Below are 18,027 nucleotides of genomic sequence, written 5' to 3'. Positions count from 1 at the left end.
TCATAGGTCGACGCTCAACCACTGAGCCATGCCAGCGAGGCCATTAAGGCCCTTTTTGATCTGATATGTACTTGCTTCTCTGGCTTCATCTTCTCTTCTGCTAGGCTACACTGCCCCCATTCATACTCCCTACCTTCTGTCCCAAATTTATGCTTTAGTCACAGTGAACTACTGTCAGGTTCCTAGAGCCCATTATTCTCTCTCTTATCTCTGGTCCTTGGCACATGCTGTTCCCTCTGGAAACCCCCTGGCACCACAGCAAACCTTCATACCTGCATAGCTCCTGTGTGTTGCTTAGATTTCAGTGAAGATGTTACTTCCTCTAGGGAATTTTCCCTGGCTCTCCGGTTTAGTTTCGTTGCCCTTCTTATGTGCCACTTTATTTGTTCTATCACAGGCCCTATCAACACTGTGTTATAATTACTGGTTTTCCTGGCTCCCTCCACTAGATGGCCAGGGATATTAACTATCTTTGTTCAACTTGTTTGCTCCATTGTAAGAACTCAGTAACTTTTGTGGTGCTATGCATTCTGCAGAGAATTTTTTTCTTTATTATTTAATTTAAGCCTGATAAAATGAGCAGGCTTCATTCAGTAACATTCAACACAAATATACTGATCAACTATTCAGATAAAAAGAAGACTAAAAAGAAAGAACAAATTTCCATACCCTTTTTTTTTTTTTTTTTTACCTCTTCGGGCCACTTCGGGGTGAGGAGCTCTGATGGATTAGCTCAGAGAAATTAAGTGATCCTGAACCCCACAAGTAATTGCAGTTGAAACCAGAACCTCATCCTTCGACTTTCTAGTACAGAGCTTTTTTCCACTATCTCACACTGTCTCAAAGGCTCTGTTCTAATGAACTATATTTGAGAAGGGAGGATGCTCAGAGACTAAAAAGTGTTCCTGTAACTCTTCTTAAATCTGCCCATTGAAACATAGACCTGAAATTATAGAAAAATGGCTAAGCACCAAACTGGAGTATCATCACATAGAAGGTCAAGAAAAAAATGTTAGGACCATGAGACATGGAATGAGCTGAGACACAGTTGGAGGGGAATCCTCTATCTTGGAGAAGGATCTGAGAAACACTGACATTTTCAACTGCCAAAATGTTTTCCTTGGGGCCGCCCTGAGAACAGGATAGCCAAGTGGGATGAGAACAGAACTGGAGGCCGGGGGGTTAGGGGAGTTTGCTGGCTCTCTTCCCAACTCTAGCAATTTCTCGGCCACTGAACAAGTAAGGTAGATAAGCTAGAACCTTTAAGGCTGCCTCTCAGCCCTTTTTGTCCTTAGGTTCTTGGGAGCTAGAGGGAATTGGTATCGCCCAAATCAGCGGGAACCTAGTCTGTAGCAGAGCTGGCCAAAGGCCAGGTTCAAAATTATTCCTGGGCCTTGGCCTTGGGCAGGGGAGAGCGTGGCCGGGTTCTCTCACCAGCAGGGATCAGTAAATTCTAGCCATACAGGACCCAGACGCTCTTTGTCCAGCAATGTTTTCCCAGTGTCTCCTGGGGAGTGATTCAGGGCCAAGGTGACAGTGGGTTTGGAGCCCAGATGAAAGGATCGCAGGGACCACAAGACAAGATCCCTTGTGTGGTGGCCGGCTGGAAAGAGGAGGGAGTGAGTATGTGCGGAGGTCAGTGACGCAATTCTCCTGGCTCGCAGAGATGGAGGAGGAGAAGGCTCGTGGTGTGTCTCCTTATAAAGAGGCCCTTACCACATGAAGCAGGGGGTGAAGGTGACCCCACTGTGAGTCACCCAGGAAGGGACGCCGTGTGCCCAGAGCCCAGAAGAGAGGACTTGTGGATTTCCCACTCTTTCCTTCTATGATGTTTTGCGTAATATGGTTCCTTTAGTCACTCAAGCTGCGCTGCTTCTTTGTCTTCCAGTCTATTCTTGCTCCTCACTCTGTACTGTCCCTGATGTGTATGGGTTTTCGGTCTATCAATTTGTTTTTGATTTCTATTGTTGTTGTTTTTTAATTTTTTTTTTTAATCTGAAGGTTGATATCTGTTGATTGCAAGAGACCCAAACCATACTAATTGTGTTTGCCTTTGAGAAGATGGCCTGGGGGCTCTTTGCTAAGCGGGTTGTTCTTAGATTGTGTTTGCTTTCCTTCTTATCTTCAACCAAGGCAGGTATCATATCCTGGACTGGAATCTGAAGGGATTCTAGGGGCCCCCTGGATTCAATTGCCTGCCCTTTGGTTGAAAGCAGCTCTAGTCTGGCCTTTATTGAGGTTTGGGATTGCAGAGAGCTCTGGGGAGTGTCCCTGTAATCAGCTAGCCACCAACCCCACACTGCCTTGTAATAAAGCAGCTCTATATTTGTTCTGTTTATAGTCTCCTCTGTAATAATGCCATAGCCCTCACTGTTCTCTCTCTTTGGGGAGATTTTCTGGGTAATAGAAAATTTTGAAATGTTAAAGAGGATTGTAGGCTCAAAATGTTTTTATCTAGGATGTGTCTTAAGTTGGGAAGATGCCTAGGAAATCCAGGCAGCCAGTGCTCTTGGGGAGGAGTGTGTTGTGGTGAGCTTGTTGTGTGTGTGACACTGCGGCATAAGGACCATGGGTGAGGAGGGGAGGTCTGGGAGAAGCTGTGGGTGCATGCGGTGTGGTTGTGTAGTTGTGGAGCACACTGCCCTCGTGGTGGTAGCAAGTGGAGAGTGTGGTTGGAATGGGGAGTGTGAGAGGTGTGCAAAAGGGCAAGTGCAATGATGGAAAACCCTATTTTGGCAAATTTCAAAACTGTCAGGTTTGTTGGATGGTGAGACCTAGAAGTTTAGTCTCAGAATGGAACCTTTAGAAACTCACATTCCATTCATTCTTTCAACTGACAACCCCTTTCCTCTGGTCCCCAGACTTTCCAGGCCTAGGCTCCGCACAGTTCTGCTGACATTCCTTCTTCTACCTTCCGGTTCCTTCCAGTTTCTCATCTCTTTTCTTTGTAAACCAGGAAGAAGTCAGAGACAGACTGTTATGGAGAGGAGGTGAACAGTAAGCCACCTTGATCTAGGTTAATGAGAGCGAGCCGGATGTCCCAGGCTGATGGCTTTGAAGTTTACCTCTGTGGTGAATACTGGGAGTTGTTGTTGCCAGGGCTCTTGCTAACAATTCTGATTCCTTCTTTCCCTTCTCCCCCCTTTACCTTTGCCCACCCCCAACCCCCGGATTCTATAAATACTTTATTATATGGCACTAGTAAAACTTCAAGTATTTTTTTTTATTAGAGCTACATAATATGGTAATTGTGTGACAGAACACAGCTCCCGTGAGCAGCCCCCACCCTCTTCCTAGGTGTGGCCTCTCACCACCTCGGCTTGGGCTAGGCCGGCAGGCCTCTCCATTCCTCTTAAGTGTGTGTGAAGGGGGCTGGGTCAGCTTTTCAGACAGAGCTAAGGGGTCAAGGCCTTTGAGTAGGATTAGGCAGAGGAGTAGAGGCACTTCTCTAGTTTTAAGCACAATCTGTCCTGGTGTGTGAGTACAGAAGGAATCTTATTATTAGCATTAATTTTAATCACTGCATAAGGCCACTTAACCTGCCTTTCCTTTACTAGTGTTGTCATATGCCATTGAATAGGTGTTGAACTTAGACCCAGGTCCAGGGGTGCCTGAGTTTCTTTGGTTGACTCTGATTCACAGCACTTCTCCTTTATTTCTTTATCTATAATAATAAAAACAAATATGCTAATTAGACCAGACAGCCAAACAACCAGGGGCCGAGGCAGAGGCAGTTAGGGTGATCAGGCAGGCAGGCAAGTGAGAGATTAAGAGCCAGTGGTCCTGGATTTCGAGAGGGATGTCTGACTGCTGGCAGTCAGACATCCCCCAAGAGGTCCCGGATTGCAAAAGGGTGCAGGCTGGGTTGAGGGACCCCCACCCCCATGCACAAATTTCATGCACCGGGCCTCTAGTTTTTAATAACAGGCACCATTCTTTCTGGTATCTCCTGGTTCAGAAGCTATCAGAGCGGAAAGAACCCAATGCCTCCCATCTCTTGTAGCTTCAGCCCTGGAACATGTTTCTTCTTAAACCTGAGCCATTGTTCTCTGTGTCCACTAGTTTCATGAAAGGTGTGGAGCTAGAGACTCCACAGTCTCTAGGTCCTTTGTTACTGTTAATGTGTAACTTGCTAACTGTGTATTTTGTTGCCTAATTGAGCTTTTTTATTTGATTCAGGTTTCTTCCCAAAGAGATCTGACTTTGAACCTTCCCTACCTCTCTCTCTACTATAGTGATTGAACTAGGTCACTGTGTCTACCTGTTCTCCTCTGAATCGAGGTCTTCCTGTTTCTGCATCCTAACTGCTGCAAAGCGTGAGGATTGGGGACTTCTGCCTGGGTAGCAGCTAACAGAGCCCTCAGTGCCAGGGACATGGGGTACAACATTGAGTCCCTTCTTAACTGCCCTTGTGTCCAGTGTTTGCATAGGGACTAACCCCCAAACTAGACTCTGCCACGCACCCTTTACTCCCCATGGAGACATATGGGCATATGCTCTTCCCACCTTTTGGGCCTAGCCAAGGTTAATATTAGACCTTCTTGCTGGGCTGCTGTTCCCGAAAACCACAGGGTGTTGTTAATATTCATGTGACCGCAGAGGTTCATCAATATTCATGGGTATTTGCAGTCTTCCTTTAGGCCCTTAGCTTGAAGAAAACAGGAATGATTAGAGTTTCTAGGACTTAAAACTAACCTTATTTCCTGGAGTCTCTGGAGGAAGAAGCAAACCTTAAGAGTAAATGTCTGGGCCAAGAGAAAAAAGGAGTTTCCAAGCCAATATCCTAAACTGGTCCGACAGCATAGTGGAGGTGTGCTGGATGGCTGCTGGTGATATTACCATCCTTAGCCAGTGTTTATGGACTCTTCCCGGAGGTTAGGTTTTTGCACGAGGTGCTGCGGGGCTAGGGAACTAGCATTGTTAAGTACTTGTGACTGTCAGGGATACAGCAATGGCTAACATGACTCCTGCCCCGAAGGAGAAGGGGAAACAGGTAGGTGTGCTTATTTATAAACCTGCAACCCAAGGCTAGAGTGCTGTGCTGGTGATATAGACAAGGTGCTGAGCGGGACAAATGAGGAAGCCGTTCTCTGTGGGGAAATTAGTGAAGGATTCCCAGGGAGCTCCTGACAAGGGGGTGGATCTAAGTAAAGGAAAGCAGAACCTTCTGATTCCTTTACTAGCCCTCAACCAGGCACACACCCCTCTAAGTGCCCTCCTGGGCTCCCTGCACACCGACCTTGCCTGCTACTCCTTTTATCAGATGCTTTAGCTACTCCAGTATCTTATGTAATAGAATGTCTTTCCTATAAAGTACCTTCTATTTCCTAGGTGGGAAAATGTCCCCCTTTTTCCTGAAAGATTTAACTAGGAAGAGCTCCCAACTGTGACATAGTCTTTGGCATAGTTTGGGTGAATAAAAAGATGAACATCATTCCAGATTGTATCAATAAGAGAAGGGCATGAGATCCTGAGGCCACTTTCCTATTGATTTAGCACTAGTGGGCCTCTTAGGATTTGAGGGTCACGCTTGAAAGATGCATAGGGCCCGAGTGCCCATAGGAAAGTTAGGACAATAATAAAAGTGATGGAAACAGAATTTTAAAAAAATAGTATCCAAGGAAAGTGGGATTATTTAATTTGTAGAGTAGATTGAGTAGGGGTAGTAGCTTGGTCTTTTAAATATGAAGATTTAGCACATGCAGGATAATAAATAGCTTTTTTTTTTATTTCATTCAAGATAATACAAGAAAGGATGAACTTGAATTGTAGCAATAAGATTAAAGGTGATGTAGAGAGACGACTTTTCTACCTGACTAGATTGCTACTAGGAAAGCTTTGGAAACTCCCTTCCTAGAATTCTTTAAGATTCTTTTCCTGACTTCCTTTTGTGGGTGGTGGTAAATGCAGAGAGAATGCTGTGCAGGCCTCGGGCACACTGCAAGAGTACCAGGTGGTGGGGTACAAGGTGGTGCGGTGCTGCCTGCCCACCCCCAACTGCCGCACACCACCCCTCTACCACACGCACATTTTTGCACTTAACCATGTCGTTGCCAAGTCCCGCTTCTGGTACTTTGTGTCTCAGCTAAAGATGATGAAAAAATCTTCAGGGAAATCACCCTTCGGGTGAAGAACTTTGGCATCTGGCTGCGATACGACTCGAATCCCGCAGTGGCACCCTCAACATGTACCAGGAGTACCAGGACCTGACCACTGCAGGCACCGTCACCCAGTGCTACTGAGACATGGGGGCTGGCACTGTGCCTGTGCCCACTCAATCCAGATAATGAAGATGGAGGAGATTGCAGCCAGCAGTCAAGTAGCTCTACAACTTCAAGATCAAGTTCCCGTTTTCTCACCAGGTCTTTAGTGGCCAGCATGAGCCACGCTTCACGAGCACCAAGAGGCCCCAACACCTTATTTTAGATGCAGGGCCTCCCTATCCCCTGGTTTGCCCAAATAAACTCCTTGGGAAAACCGGGGGGAAAAATATTCTTTTCCTACTGACAGGTGTAGTCTAGAGCTGCTTGGACACAATTTGAGAGCAAGAGTAGGAGAGGGCATGTCTAGCCCTAAGATTCCTGCAAGATTCCCAGTAAATCAGGGGAATGATTGGCTCTGTTCCCCTGATTTACTGGGTCATGCTAGGGCCTATCAGAAGCGTCTCCGTTTACCAGATGACAATGCTTTTTATGGAGCCCCACATATTTCCTGTGGTGACGTTTGGGAAAATACTTGCATGTAATTTAAACTGTCAATCCCAGGCATCTCTCCATAATTTCTACTAAAGATTTGTAAATCTTGAGGTCTGAGGAAGCTGACTTTGGAAGCTGCATGCAGTTCCTAGAGTTAGGTCCAGGAGTGGGTTTTAGGGGTAAAAAATACTTACCCATAAGGAATATGATGAAACAATAATTAATTGTCCCATTCTGTATATCCTTCCTTCTGTAGCCTTTTATATTTTTTATTCTGTCTTTACAAAGTCTGTTGACATTTTTGTCTTGCTCTTTTTTTAAAAAATATATTTTATTGATTTTTTACAGAGAGCAAGGGAGAGGGATAGAGAGTTAGAAACATCAATGAGAGAGAAACATCGATCAGCTGCCTCCTGCACACCCGCTACTGGGAATGTACCCACAACCAAGGTACATGCCCTTGACTGGAATCGAACCTGGGACCCTTCAGTCCGCAGGCCGATGCTCTATCCACTGAGCCAAACCGGTTAGGGCTGTCTTGCTCTTTTTTTTAGAAATATATTTTATTGATTTTTTACAGAGAGGAAGGGAGAGGGATAGAGAGTTAGAAACATCGATGAGTGAGAAACATCAATCAGCTGCCTCCTGCACATCTCCCACTGGGGATGTGCCCGCAACCCAGGTACATGCCCCCGACCGGAATCGAACCTGGGACCTCTCAGTCCGCAGGCTGACACTCTATCCACCGAGCCAAACCGGTTTCGGCGAACCTGGGATTCTTCAGTCCATAGGCCGACTCTCTAGCCACCGAGCCAAACTGGTCAGGGCTTTGTCTTGCTCTTTGTTGTTCACACAGGTATTCTTTAAGATGAGTGAGAAATTGCTAGAATTCCTTAATACACCAGGTAAATGATGTTAGCATGGAGGCTCTATGAGAGTAGGAACCTCATATGTTTTACTCTCCCCATACCTTCAGCTTGTGCCTAGTTCATATTAGGTGCTGCAGAAATATTTGTTAAGTGGATGAACAAATGTTTATATTTGTGAGATGAGCTTACTGCTTGTTAAATGTTTGCCCAGACCATCCTGAGGACCACAGGAATGGAGAGCAGTGTAAAATATCTAAGTTGTTGCTCTTTGGGTGACACTGCTTTCATTCTACTGTTTGATGACAAAGGATCATGTCATCTTGGTGCAAAATTAGAATTTCTACCTAAAACCAAGAAAATCAAAACTGAAATAGAAATAATTTTAATGTATATGGACTCTATGAAATAGAGAAAGGGCTTATTGAGTACTCACAGTTCTCAAATCAGAAAGACTCTTGGAGAAGGACCTTCATAGACTAATGGTTGTTAAGACTAGAGCTAAAAACCCACCGAGTAGGCTCTGGCTAGTTGGCTTTCCTAAAACATCTGTCCAGGAAACAGGGGGATGGGCACTGGGGTTGGCCACTGTGTGCTGTGGGAGTATTCCCTTTGGTAGAAGTTTGGTTTCTTTTCTCTGGGATTCCATTCTTTTGGGGCTTATGATGAATTAAAGAAGGTGAATTTGAGGTCCGTCCAATTTTAGGATCTATTCTACTAAGCTGTCAGGAAAGGACGGCAGGTGGCGCCAAAACATTGTCATACATCTCATGCTGGCTTTGGGGAAGGAGGTGGAGAGGGAAGGATTCTCTTTTGAACTGGGGACAGGGGGTGCTCTGGCTGTTGCTCAGGTAGGAAAGCCTTGTGGCTCAGTGTTTGCTAGCTTCAATCAGCCAGTATCTGTACCTGCAATGTCCTACTTTGGGAGAGGATTGGTGGAGAGAGGGACGTCCACAAATCAGAGTGGAAGAAGAACCTGCTTACTTTTTGCCCCTGCGTGACAGTGTCTCCTTTAGGGCCTGATGCTATAAGATGCCACGGTTTCTTATAAGGTTCTTGCCTTGTTCTGTGAGCCTCTTTTTCCTTTCTGTGAATTTGTTTCTATCTTTTGATAGATGTCCATCTTAGGATATTTTTCTTGTTTCAGGACACGTTCCTTATGGATAGATTTCTGTTTTTCACCTGCCTCCCACCCCTGTTTCTTTGGGAGGCTGGGAGTGGGGTTAAGGGTGTGGGAATGGAGAAGGGTGGGAGTGGGGGTGCTGGTGGGGAGAGCGGAGGAGGGCAGGGAAAGCTGGTTCATTGGTTCTGAGAAGGAAGCAGAGCACCATCAAGATGGTAGGACGCCAAAGCAAAGAGTTAAAAGTCACCTCCAAATTGGCCAAAACTCAGAGCGAGGCCTTTAGCGGCCACGGCCATGCGCTGGAGCAGGCACAGCTCCCAGCCTGATTGATTCCCACAGCCTGGGCGCGAGCTCGCTTCCAGCATTGTCCCTGACGCCCCTCGTTTCCCCACTCCCTTCGCAAACCCGCCGGGCTGTCTCCAACCTTCATTCCTTGAGCTTGTTCCTTGGGCCGCCCCCCTTCCCTGGGCGGGTTTAAGGGCTGGGCGGAGCTGTCCGCCTGAATCCCTTGTGGCCCCTTTGGTTCCTGGTTCTATATATATCCCTGTCCTTCTGTGAACAGGGTTTGATAGGGCTTTATGGGCATTTCCATCCGCTTCACAGGCACAGCCATCACAGAGACGTGTTTCACCCGAGAAACCTCAGCGGAGCCTGGCCTGTGGCGGACTCAGTCTGGCCCCTGAATCAAGGCTCTCTTCTCTTCCTGCCCTCCCCCCGGCCCTCCCCTCTGGCTCCTCACTACCTACCCCCAAGTGAATAACAGAGCTCTGGGGAGCACTCAGCCTCATTGGCAGGGCACTTTGGAACTCCAGAGACTCATGGAGAATGCTTTAGTGTCCCTTTCTCTACTAAGCTCGCCAGGAAGATATGAACCCTGGCTTCTGGCTTAGATGCTGTAACAGGGCAGTGTGGCTTTTCTTGAAAAGAATGGAACCCGGTGGGTGCTGGCAGGTTTCTCTTGAGGCATCAGAAGAGAAAGAAGAGCCTTTCTGAAGGGAGGCTGGAGGAGCCAATGGGAGCTTAATGAGGAGGGTCATGGCCAGAACTGGGTCATAGGAGTTCAAAGGGATAAAAGGACAAGGGGATTCAAGACAGTCGGTAGGAAAGAATACTTCCCCAAGAGACCCCCTTTTGGCTCATTCTCTGGCCAGGAGATGGACCGATGGAGTCTGGTTTATTAAGGGAAAGTGTGCATAGAGTAAAGGGAAACCTGTTAAGCAGGCTAAGATTTGCCAGGGGAAGCAATAGAACACCCCTCACAAACACATTTTAGGATGTCTAACATCCCAAAGAATAGGTACAATTTTTGTACCTGTTGAGTGCCAGGCCCTCTGGCTGTAAATCTCGTTACTCTTCACAACCTTTTTATGAGTTGGTATTTTCCCATGGTACGGAAAGTGAAACAGATTCAGAGAGCATAAGTTGACCAGAGTCACATAGCTCATAAATAAGTGATGAAGCCAGCTTTCAAAGCCCATGCTCTTTCCACTACACCATGCTGCCTCCCTCAGGAGCCCATAAGAAGGTGACAGAACTGATGCCGACTTAGTTTGTGGTCTGAATAATGTTTAGTCTCTTTCCGTTATTTAAAACTTCACATTTCCACATGGTTCTCTGAACCTGACATCTGTGTTTACTTGTGAGTTTTCTTTTTTTAAAATATATTTTATTGATTTCCTACAGAGAGGAAGGGAGAGGGATAGAGAGTCAGAAACATCGATGAGAGAGAAACATCGATCAGCCGCCTCCTGCACACCCCCCAGTGGGGATGCGCCCGTAACCAAGGCACATGCCCTTGACCGGAATCCAACCTGAGACCCCCGAGTTCACAGGCCGACGCTCTATCCACTGAGCCAAACCGACTAGGGCATACTTGTGAGTTTTCTTGATATTCTGGCTGATTCCTTGAGCCTGGGAATTCCCAGGGCACCAGGATGCTTGGCTGTACCCCATTCAGGATAGGCCCCTTTGTGTGCATCTCTTTATTATTATCTGGCTGAGCTCAGTCCAGAAGGCAGCTCACTGTTGTTGCCTAAAAGGCCTTCATCCCTGGCTTAGAGACATCAGTCCATTTGTGACTTTGCTGTGTCCAGAGTGGCCGAGTTAGGTATTTTCTTTTCCCTGCTTTGTTTACTGTTCTTTCGTGGGATTTCAGATTTCCATGATGGCGGAAGGCTTGTAAAATTCAGGGGTGGGGAAGGGTTACCGTGGCAGAAGCCCGGGCCAGGCCAGGTCGAGCCAGCATTACAGACAGCTTTTATAATGGTGTGCAAGGCTAGGAGGCTTGTAAAGGCAATGCAGGCAGATAGGGAGATAAATCATGCAAGCAGTGGGCAGGGTGGTGAGCCGAGGTTAGAAATTAACTTTGTGTTGGATGGAGCCCAGGTTGTGGAATGGGAAGAGAGGCCTCTCCTCTTTTCCTCTCCTCTCAGCTCTGTTCCTTGCTCTCCTTTCTGTTGGCCCTATTCACTGCAGGCTGTGACATGTTTGCCCTGGCCTTTCCTGTCCCTCCTCCAAGTTGCCTGAACTAAATCAACAAGGGAGAGGGTACCCCAGAGCAAGGGAAGAAAGTACTCATGCTTCTACCAATCAGATTGCTTTGTTTTATTGCAAATAGGGAATGGAACTTCCTTCCTACAGCCACAGACAAGGATGCTCATCCCAAGCTCCTTTCTGCTTGTTCTCATCTATTATGCCTTTTACCTAGAAAATGGAACTGAATCATTCGGGATCATACAAAAAGCAGAAGATGCCCTCCAGCTCTTCTGAGACTCTCCCACATGATATAGGGTGTCAGCTTGCCTGAGCCAAGGTGCAGACTTTGGCTTCTTTTGAAGGCTGAGGCGAATCCTGATAACTTCATTCAGGAATTATATTTGATGATGGCATCTTTTGGGGGGGTTGGGGGTGTCTCTGTGTGTCACATATGGAAATGAGGAGGGAGCTGGGAGAAATGCAGAGAGAGTCCACATGAGTGGTCAGAGTGGACTTAGTATAAAAAGAAGTCGAGGTTAAATTCTCTGCGGACTGTGCATGTGTACGCAGTGGCTGAGTGTTGAGAAGTGGGTACTCATTGCAGGGACAATCTTCAGGTCAGAGTTATGGCTGTTATGATCTTTATTTCTCCTCACAGCCCTTTGTGTAATGCTTTGCAAATTGTGGGTGATCAATAAATGTTTTGGGCTATCTTTTTTTTGGCTCTTGATTGACTCAATCAGCCAGCCTCTAAGTCCTCTTCTTCCATCCCTCCCTCTCCCTCCAGCATCTCTCACCATAAATTGTCCCTCTAATCATCACAGCTTTCAAGTGGATGGCTCAGCCCAAACTCAAGTCATTGACTGAGTTTCTTCCTCCCCAGATCTGTAATAATAGCACTGCCACTTTTCTTTCTAATTAGGCCCTAATTGAAAACTGGTTGCATTTGGACTTTTCTTCTTCTGCTCTGCTTTTTAGTTCCAGTGGTGGAAAAACATTCAGCTGAGGTTTGGGTTTTTCCTTTCTTTCCCCACCCCTTTTTTTCTTCTCCCTCTGCATCTTCTTCCTTTTGAATATGGTGGGATTCTTTTGGAAAAGCTGTCCCCAGCCTGGTGGAGCCCTGCTCACAAACCCCAGCCTTCTCCGAGAAGACCGGGTCTTTTCAAGTGGTTTGCGTTGAACACGTCGGAGGCCCCCAATGCCTGTGACAGTTTCTGTTAATTATAGAGGCTCTTTCCCCCTCTCACATTAGTCAAAGGAGTTTTGTGTGTTTTAACAGCGTTTTCCCTTGGCTTGAATAAGACTCTGTTCAGACATTTCCTAGCGCTGGTGAGTCGGCAGCACACACTGGTACCCGGTAGCAATGTTTCCTTATTTGCTTCTCTAGGGGCTTCAGAGATTACAGTGGAGGGATGCTTCCTACTAGGCCTGAAATTTAGTTGTTTCTGGGTTCCAAACATAGTGCTTACACAAGCAAACGCTTCTGCAGTGCCTGGGCCTCAGATATAAAATAGACGTGCCCTTGTGTGTGGAGGTGTTTTCCAGGTCTCTGGGTCTCTTCTGTGTGCTTTCAATCTGCTCCCAGTCTTAGCCAGTCCCTGTAAGAGTCCCCTTCTAGTCCTGTTGTTTTTGTTTTCGGGTTACATCAGAGCCTTTCTGGGGACCCTTGCTTCTATTTTCTATTTATCTTTTTAAAAAGTATGTTATTATTGATTTTAGAGAGAGAGAGAGGAATGGAGAGAGAGAGAGAAGCATCTATGTGAAAGAGAAACATTGATTGGCTGCCTCTTGCACACCCCCTACTGGGAATTGAGCCCACAACCCAGGCATGTGCCCTGAGAGGGACTCGAACCAGTGACCTTTTGGTGCCTGGGACCACGCTCAACCAACTGAGCCACACCGGCCTGGGCCATTTTCTATTTCTTAGGCCTTATTAGCATTATCTCTTGTAGGCCTTTGGAAAACTTACGTTGCTATTATCTTTTTTTTTTTTTTTTTTATCGTTGAGAGTATTACAGGTCTCCCCCCCCCTCCCCCCGCCATATCTCCCTGCTATTATCTTTAATATTAAAGTGCCCTTCTGTCTTGAAGCCCCCAAGAATGACATTTTGCTTGCTTAGGTCAAGGCGTTCTAAATAGGAATCAGCTCTGGCACATGATCTGCTTAGGGACTTCTCTGAGAGGTCAGTCTACCCCGGTTTGGCTAGGAGAGAGCAGAAGACCAAGGAGACAAACAACATGGGACTGGACCTCCTACGTGGGGCTGCATTTTGCTGGATTCTGTTGGATGTAGGCAGCCTGAATTTAGTCTGGGAGGAGGTCAGCAGGGTCTCACAGATGGAGCTGTGGTTAGAGGGTTGAGGGACCCCCTTACAGGCAAGGTGTCATGGGCACAACACTTCTAAGTGCTGGATGGTAATTGCTTCTCCCATTGTGGGCTTTATTGTTGTGTGTGTGTGTGTGTGTGTGTGTGTGTGTGTGTGTGTTTCCCCCAGAGATTTACTTAGCTCTGAATTTCCCCTTAAGAATATTTTGCTTTTGATGATGCTTGTTTTTAGCACCTGCACCATTTTTCTAGCCTAGAACCCTCCCTGTCTGAGGCGTTGATTTTATTTGGATGAGAACATTGTGGGAGGAGGACCTTGAAGAGTGATAGACCGATGGGTTCTGTGCGGGGCTTCTCCTGTGAGCTCTGTCGCTTAGAGCAGGAAGGATGAACTTTTTTGGAGTATTATGGGGGGTGACAGTCATGCTGATGCTCACTTCCCTTTTCCTAGAAGTACGGTGTACTTGAAATTAACATCAGTTCTGGCTATAGCTTAAGAGATTTGACAGGAAGTCTTAGGTCACACAGGGAAGGTCAGCTAGCTCAGCTTCTCCATTGTTTATAGAAAGAAGATGGAACTAAGACCTGTGGAGGTCATTACTCGTGGAAAAGATGGGCATGGAGTGTGGAGAGAACTCTTTTCTAGGTTAGAAAAATAGAATCCTTAGAGGCCCTGAGTGGCTGGACCTGGAGGCATATCACTCCTCTGGAGCCCCTGGAGAGGGACGAAGCCCTAGGAAGAAGGTGATGGAAATTCATAAGGATTACATTTTGTGAAAAGTCCTTGGACCCAAATTCAGGGAAGCTGGTTCCCCACATGGAGTATGATTTCCCCATTGGCTTTCCCTTTTCTTTCCTGTCTGTCTCCCCCTCCCCAGTTTGTTTGGAGTCCCGTGCAGCACATGTTTGGTGCACAAAATGCAAAACATCTCCCTGTCCTGTGACCAGGGAGACTGCAGCGTTGGAAATTCTTCCTGAATTGCTGACATGGTGCTGTACATTGTTTATGTTTTATGACACACGTTTAACAATATAAACTGTGATATATTAAGGTCAAACATTGAACAAGTAAAGCAGAGTCAAGAGATACTAGTGACGTGTTTGGTCAGCCTGAGGAGCAAAGGACTTTAACTTCATCACTGCAGTTTCCCTGTGCCATAAAGTGACAGACGCTTGTCTGCCCCAGGCTTTGAAGATGTGGAGTGTAAACAGTGTACCACATAAAGGCACAGGGGCTTTCTGTAAAACTGGGCAACTAATTTCAGCAACATCTTTTCATGTATTTTTCAAAGTATATTTATTTGAAATACTTTCAGATTGTGATTCTTGGTGGCACAGTGTTGGTGGGAGGGTGTTGTCATGCTCTACTCAGTGGTGATTGGATCAGACTTTTATGCTTATTATTAATTGTGGAAGTCATGAGTGTAAGGAAAATATAAAAGAGGGTGAAGGCAGCAGAGATTCAGAACAGAACTAAGTAGCCCAGCAGCTGTGAAGTTTGTTCCTGAAAAACCGTGGGTTGCTAGAGATCAGCTGTCAGGAAAATAGTATTGATGAATCCTTTCTTCCCCTTCATATTGGGACCTTTTGCAGCTGGGAGTATGGCTCCTGGGGCATCGTTCAGCAAGTTGGCCTCCTCGTTATCCTGCAGCAAGGGAAGGGTTTAGGTGTATGCTTTTAGGAGGCTTTTGACAAGTTCAGGGGAAGCTCAAGTTCTCCCTTCTGACCTAGCTCTGCTCTTAGAGAGACTGCAGTTCATTGGCCAGTTTGGAGTATAAAGGTGCACAGTTAGTTTGGGAGAATTAATAAAAGTAATGATTGATATCTGTGCGGTGTTTACGGTTGGCAAAGTGCTTTCACTCGCACTGTCTTTTTTGGGTTCTGCCTTTGTGAATTAGGACAAAGTTTTTGTATTATTACTTCTATTGTGTAGATGGAGAAACGGGGGTCCTTCAGCTTCCCAAGGCTGCATAGCAATGAAGCAGCCGAGCCAAGACTCAGACCCGGTTAGTTTCGATCGTTCCATTAGGTTAAGTTGATCACCTGGTCTCCTACCTTATGACTCTTGGTTTGACCAAGGGCCAGGGTTCAAAAGGATAAGCTCCTAGCATTCTCTCCATTCAGTTTCAATCTCTGTTATATTTTTCACTATCTGTAGCAACCTTTTTCTTTCTCACACTTTCTTTTTCCTCTCTATTCCTACTTTTCTGACCCCCCACTTTCAGGGACTGCCTTATTTGCTTTCCTAGAAATTTCTCTTTTAAGGCTTTCGGGAACTTTGACCTACCAGTAGTAACTACGTTTAAGAGAGTGTTTAAAATCTCTCCTGCCCCTCTCATTCACCCCCCACCCCCAAAGCATGGCCTCGCCCCATCCTGCCATCACGCTGGCCAAGCGCGTGGGGCAGCTGTGGTCAGTCCCATTTATAAAACTGGTAAATATGGGACCGGTTTCTGTCCCCTCCAAAGGTCAATATTTGTGCAGAGTTTAATTTTAACTTAACAAGCAGTTGTTTTCTGCAGCTGCCCTAGTGTGTTGTGTTGTGTGTGCTTTCCTTTCCCCTCCTTCCCACTGACTGTATGCGTCTGTGTGTGTGTATCTGTGTTCACACTGTAGACTCAGTTCTGGTCTTCAGAACCTGCAGCCACGGGCTTGGCTGGGCTCTGTATCACCAAGGACATTTGGGCTGAAGGAAGCTAGACGAAGAGCAGTGGCCCTAGCAATTGGAAACAACACAGCCTTTTTTTTCTAGAGATCAGGGGACAGAGAACACTATTTAGTGTTCGGTAATCCTAATGCCATCACCATATCATCCTTTGCAGGAGAGATTCTTGAATGCAGGAGTTGTGTTTTTATTGATTTCAGAGAGATGAAGGGAGAGTGAGGGAGGGATAGAAGCATCAATGATGAGAGAGAATCATTAATCAGCTGCCTCCTGCATGCCCCCTACTGGGGATCTAGCCTGCAACCTCAGCATGTGCCCTGACCGGGAATTGAACCATGACCTCCTGGTTCATAGGTCAACATTCAGCCACCGAGCCACACCGGCCCGGCACTATGTTGCTTTCTAAGGAGTGTTCACCCCTTATCCAAGAACCCTGGGCTCTAATTTCAGCAGCTGCTTCTGGAGTAAGATGAGGGGAATACATAAGATCATCTCTTAAGGCCTCTTCCAGCTTTTAATATTCTATGATTTTATGAATATTAGGGTATTGGACTGGGTATCAAGAGTAAATTCTATTCCAATTCCTAGCTTTAACCTCATTTAAAGAAGGATTTTTTGGGGGATATGACTTTTGTTCTTTACAAGGATTTTGTGTGAATGGATGAGATTTTATTTAAAAGAACTCTAATCTGTTTAAACAAGGAGAAATACTTTAATACTAAGCTATCTTACCTACCTGTGTCCCCTTTCACCAAGCTACTTAAGTTCCTTTTGCTTGTGAGCATGTCCCTGGCTTAGACAATTTAGTCCAACAGGCAATCAGCCCAGCTCCTCAGAGCCATAGGATGTACAATGGAGGAGGAACTGTCACCAAGAATGGCTCCAGGCATAGTGGCCTCCTTATGACTCTTCCTTGAACACACTAGACATGTGCTGCACCTGAGCACCTTCTCACTTGCTGTCCCTCTGCTGAGGATGCTCTTTCCTCAGAGACCTGCGTGGCCCATTCCTTCTCTTTGTTTGGCTCTTTTTTCATTTGCTACCTTCTAGTTGAGGACTTCCTGGCCACCCTCTGGAAAATGTCATCCCCACCCCCTCCAGCACTCTCCGTTCCCCTTTCCTGCTCTGTTTTTCTCCTTAGCACTTATCATTACCCAACATACCGCAGATTTTGCTTTTTTTATTATGTTGTTTTTCTCCCCTGGGAAGGCATGGATTCTCAATGAGGGCAGGGATTTTTGTCTGTGTGCTCATTGCTGTCACCCCAGTGTCCTTAGAACAATGCCTGGCATATCAAAGCTTTTAAAATGTGTTTGTTGAATACATGGAAGGAAGGAAGGGAGGGAAGGAGAAGTAGGCTCCCTAAACTGATGATTCTTCACCGGGGGGTTAATAACCCATAGGGGAGGTGGTCAGAATAATTTGGAGGCCTTTTCAAACAATTCATACCCTTGCCAAAAAATTCTGATATATGTCCCCTCTATCCCAGGATGGTTAGGCATCATTACATAATGACTTAAAGTTACTGATGAAAATAGGTGATATGCTTCATGTGTGTTGGGTGGAAAAAAGTTGGGAACCACTCTCCTAGGCAGCCTGACAGGCCTGTCCCCTCCTGGCCTGTGAATTGCAGGCAGCCATCATGGCTAGGAAGAGATTTGTTGTTTTCTTCCTCTCCCCATCTTCTCCTACCTCCTATATACCCCCAACCCATGCCCCCTTACCCCTCCCCTTTCCTTTATTCTCAGCCAGACACCCACCCGCCTCAGCACACAGAGGCTGCCTACATTGTGAATGGTTGTAGTTGGGACACAGAGAGCCCTTGATGGCAGCAAGTGCTTCTTGTGACATCAGCTCTGTGGCTTTAGGGGGAAGGC

General features: G+C 46.3%; 1 protein-coding gene and 1 pseudogene across 3 annotated transcripts in view; both read left to right on the top strand.

The window, feature by feature from the left end:
• NHEJ1 (non-homologous end joining factor 1) overlaps positions 1–18,027 on the top strand; it is an 80,753-nt gene that overhangs the window by 29,688 nt on the left and 33,038 nt on the right. The window lies entirely within an intron of this gene.
• Positions 4,961–6,521, top strand: LOC118661436 (annotated as a pseudogene).

Source organism: Myotis myotis, unplaced genomic scaffold (genome assembly GCF_014108235.1).
Source record: "Myotis myotis isolate mMyoMyo1 unplaced genomic scaffold, mMyoMyo1.p scaffold_m19_p_8, whole genome shotgun sequence".
NCBI classification, from domain to species: domain Eukaryota; kingdom Metazoa; phylum Chordata; class Mammalia; order Chiroptera; family Vespertilionidae; genus Myotis; species Myotis myotis.
This window is presented reverse-complemented; position numbering and strand designations above follow the sequence as displayed.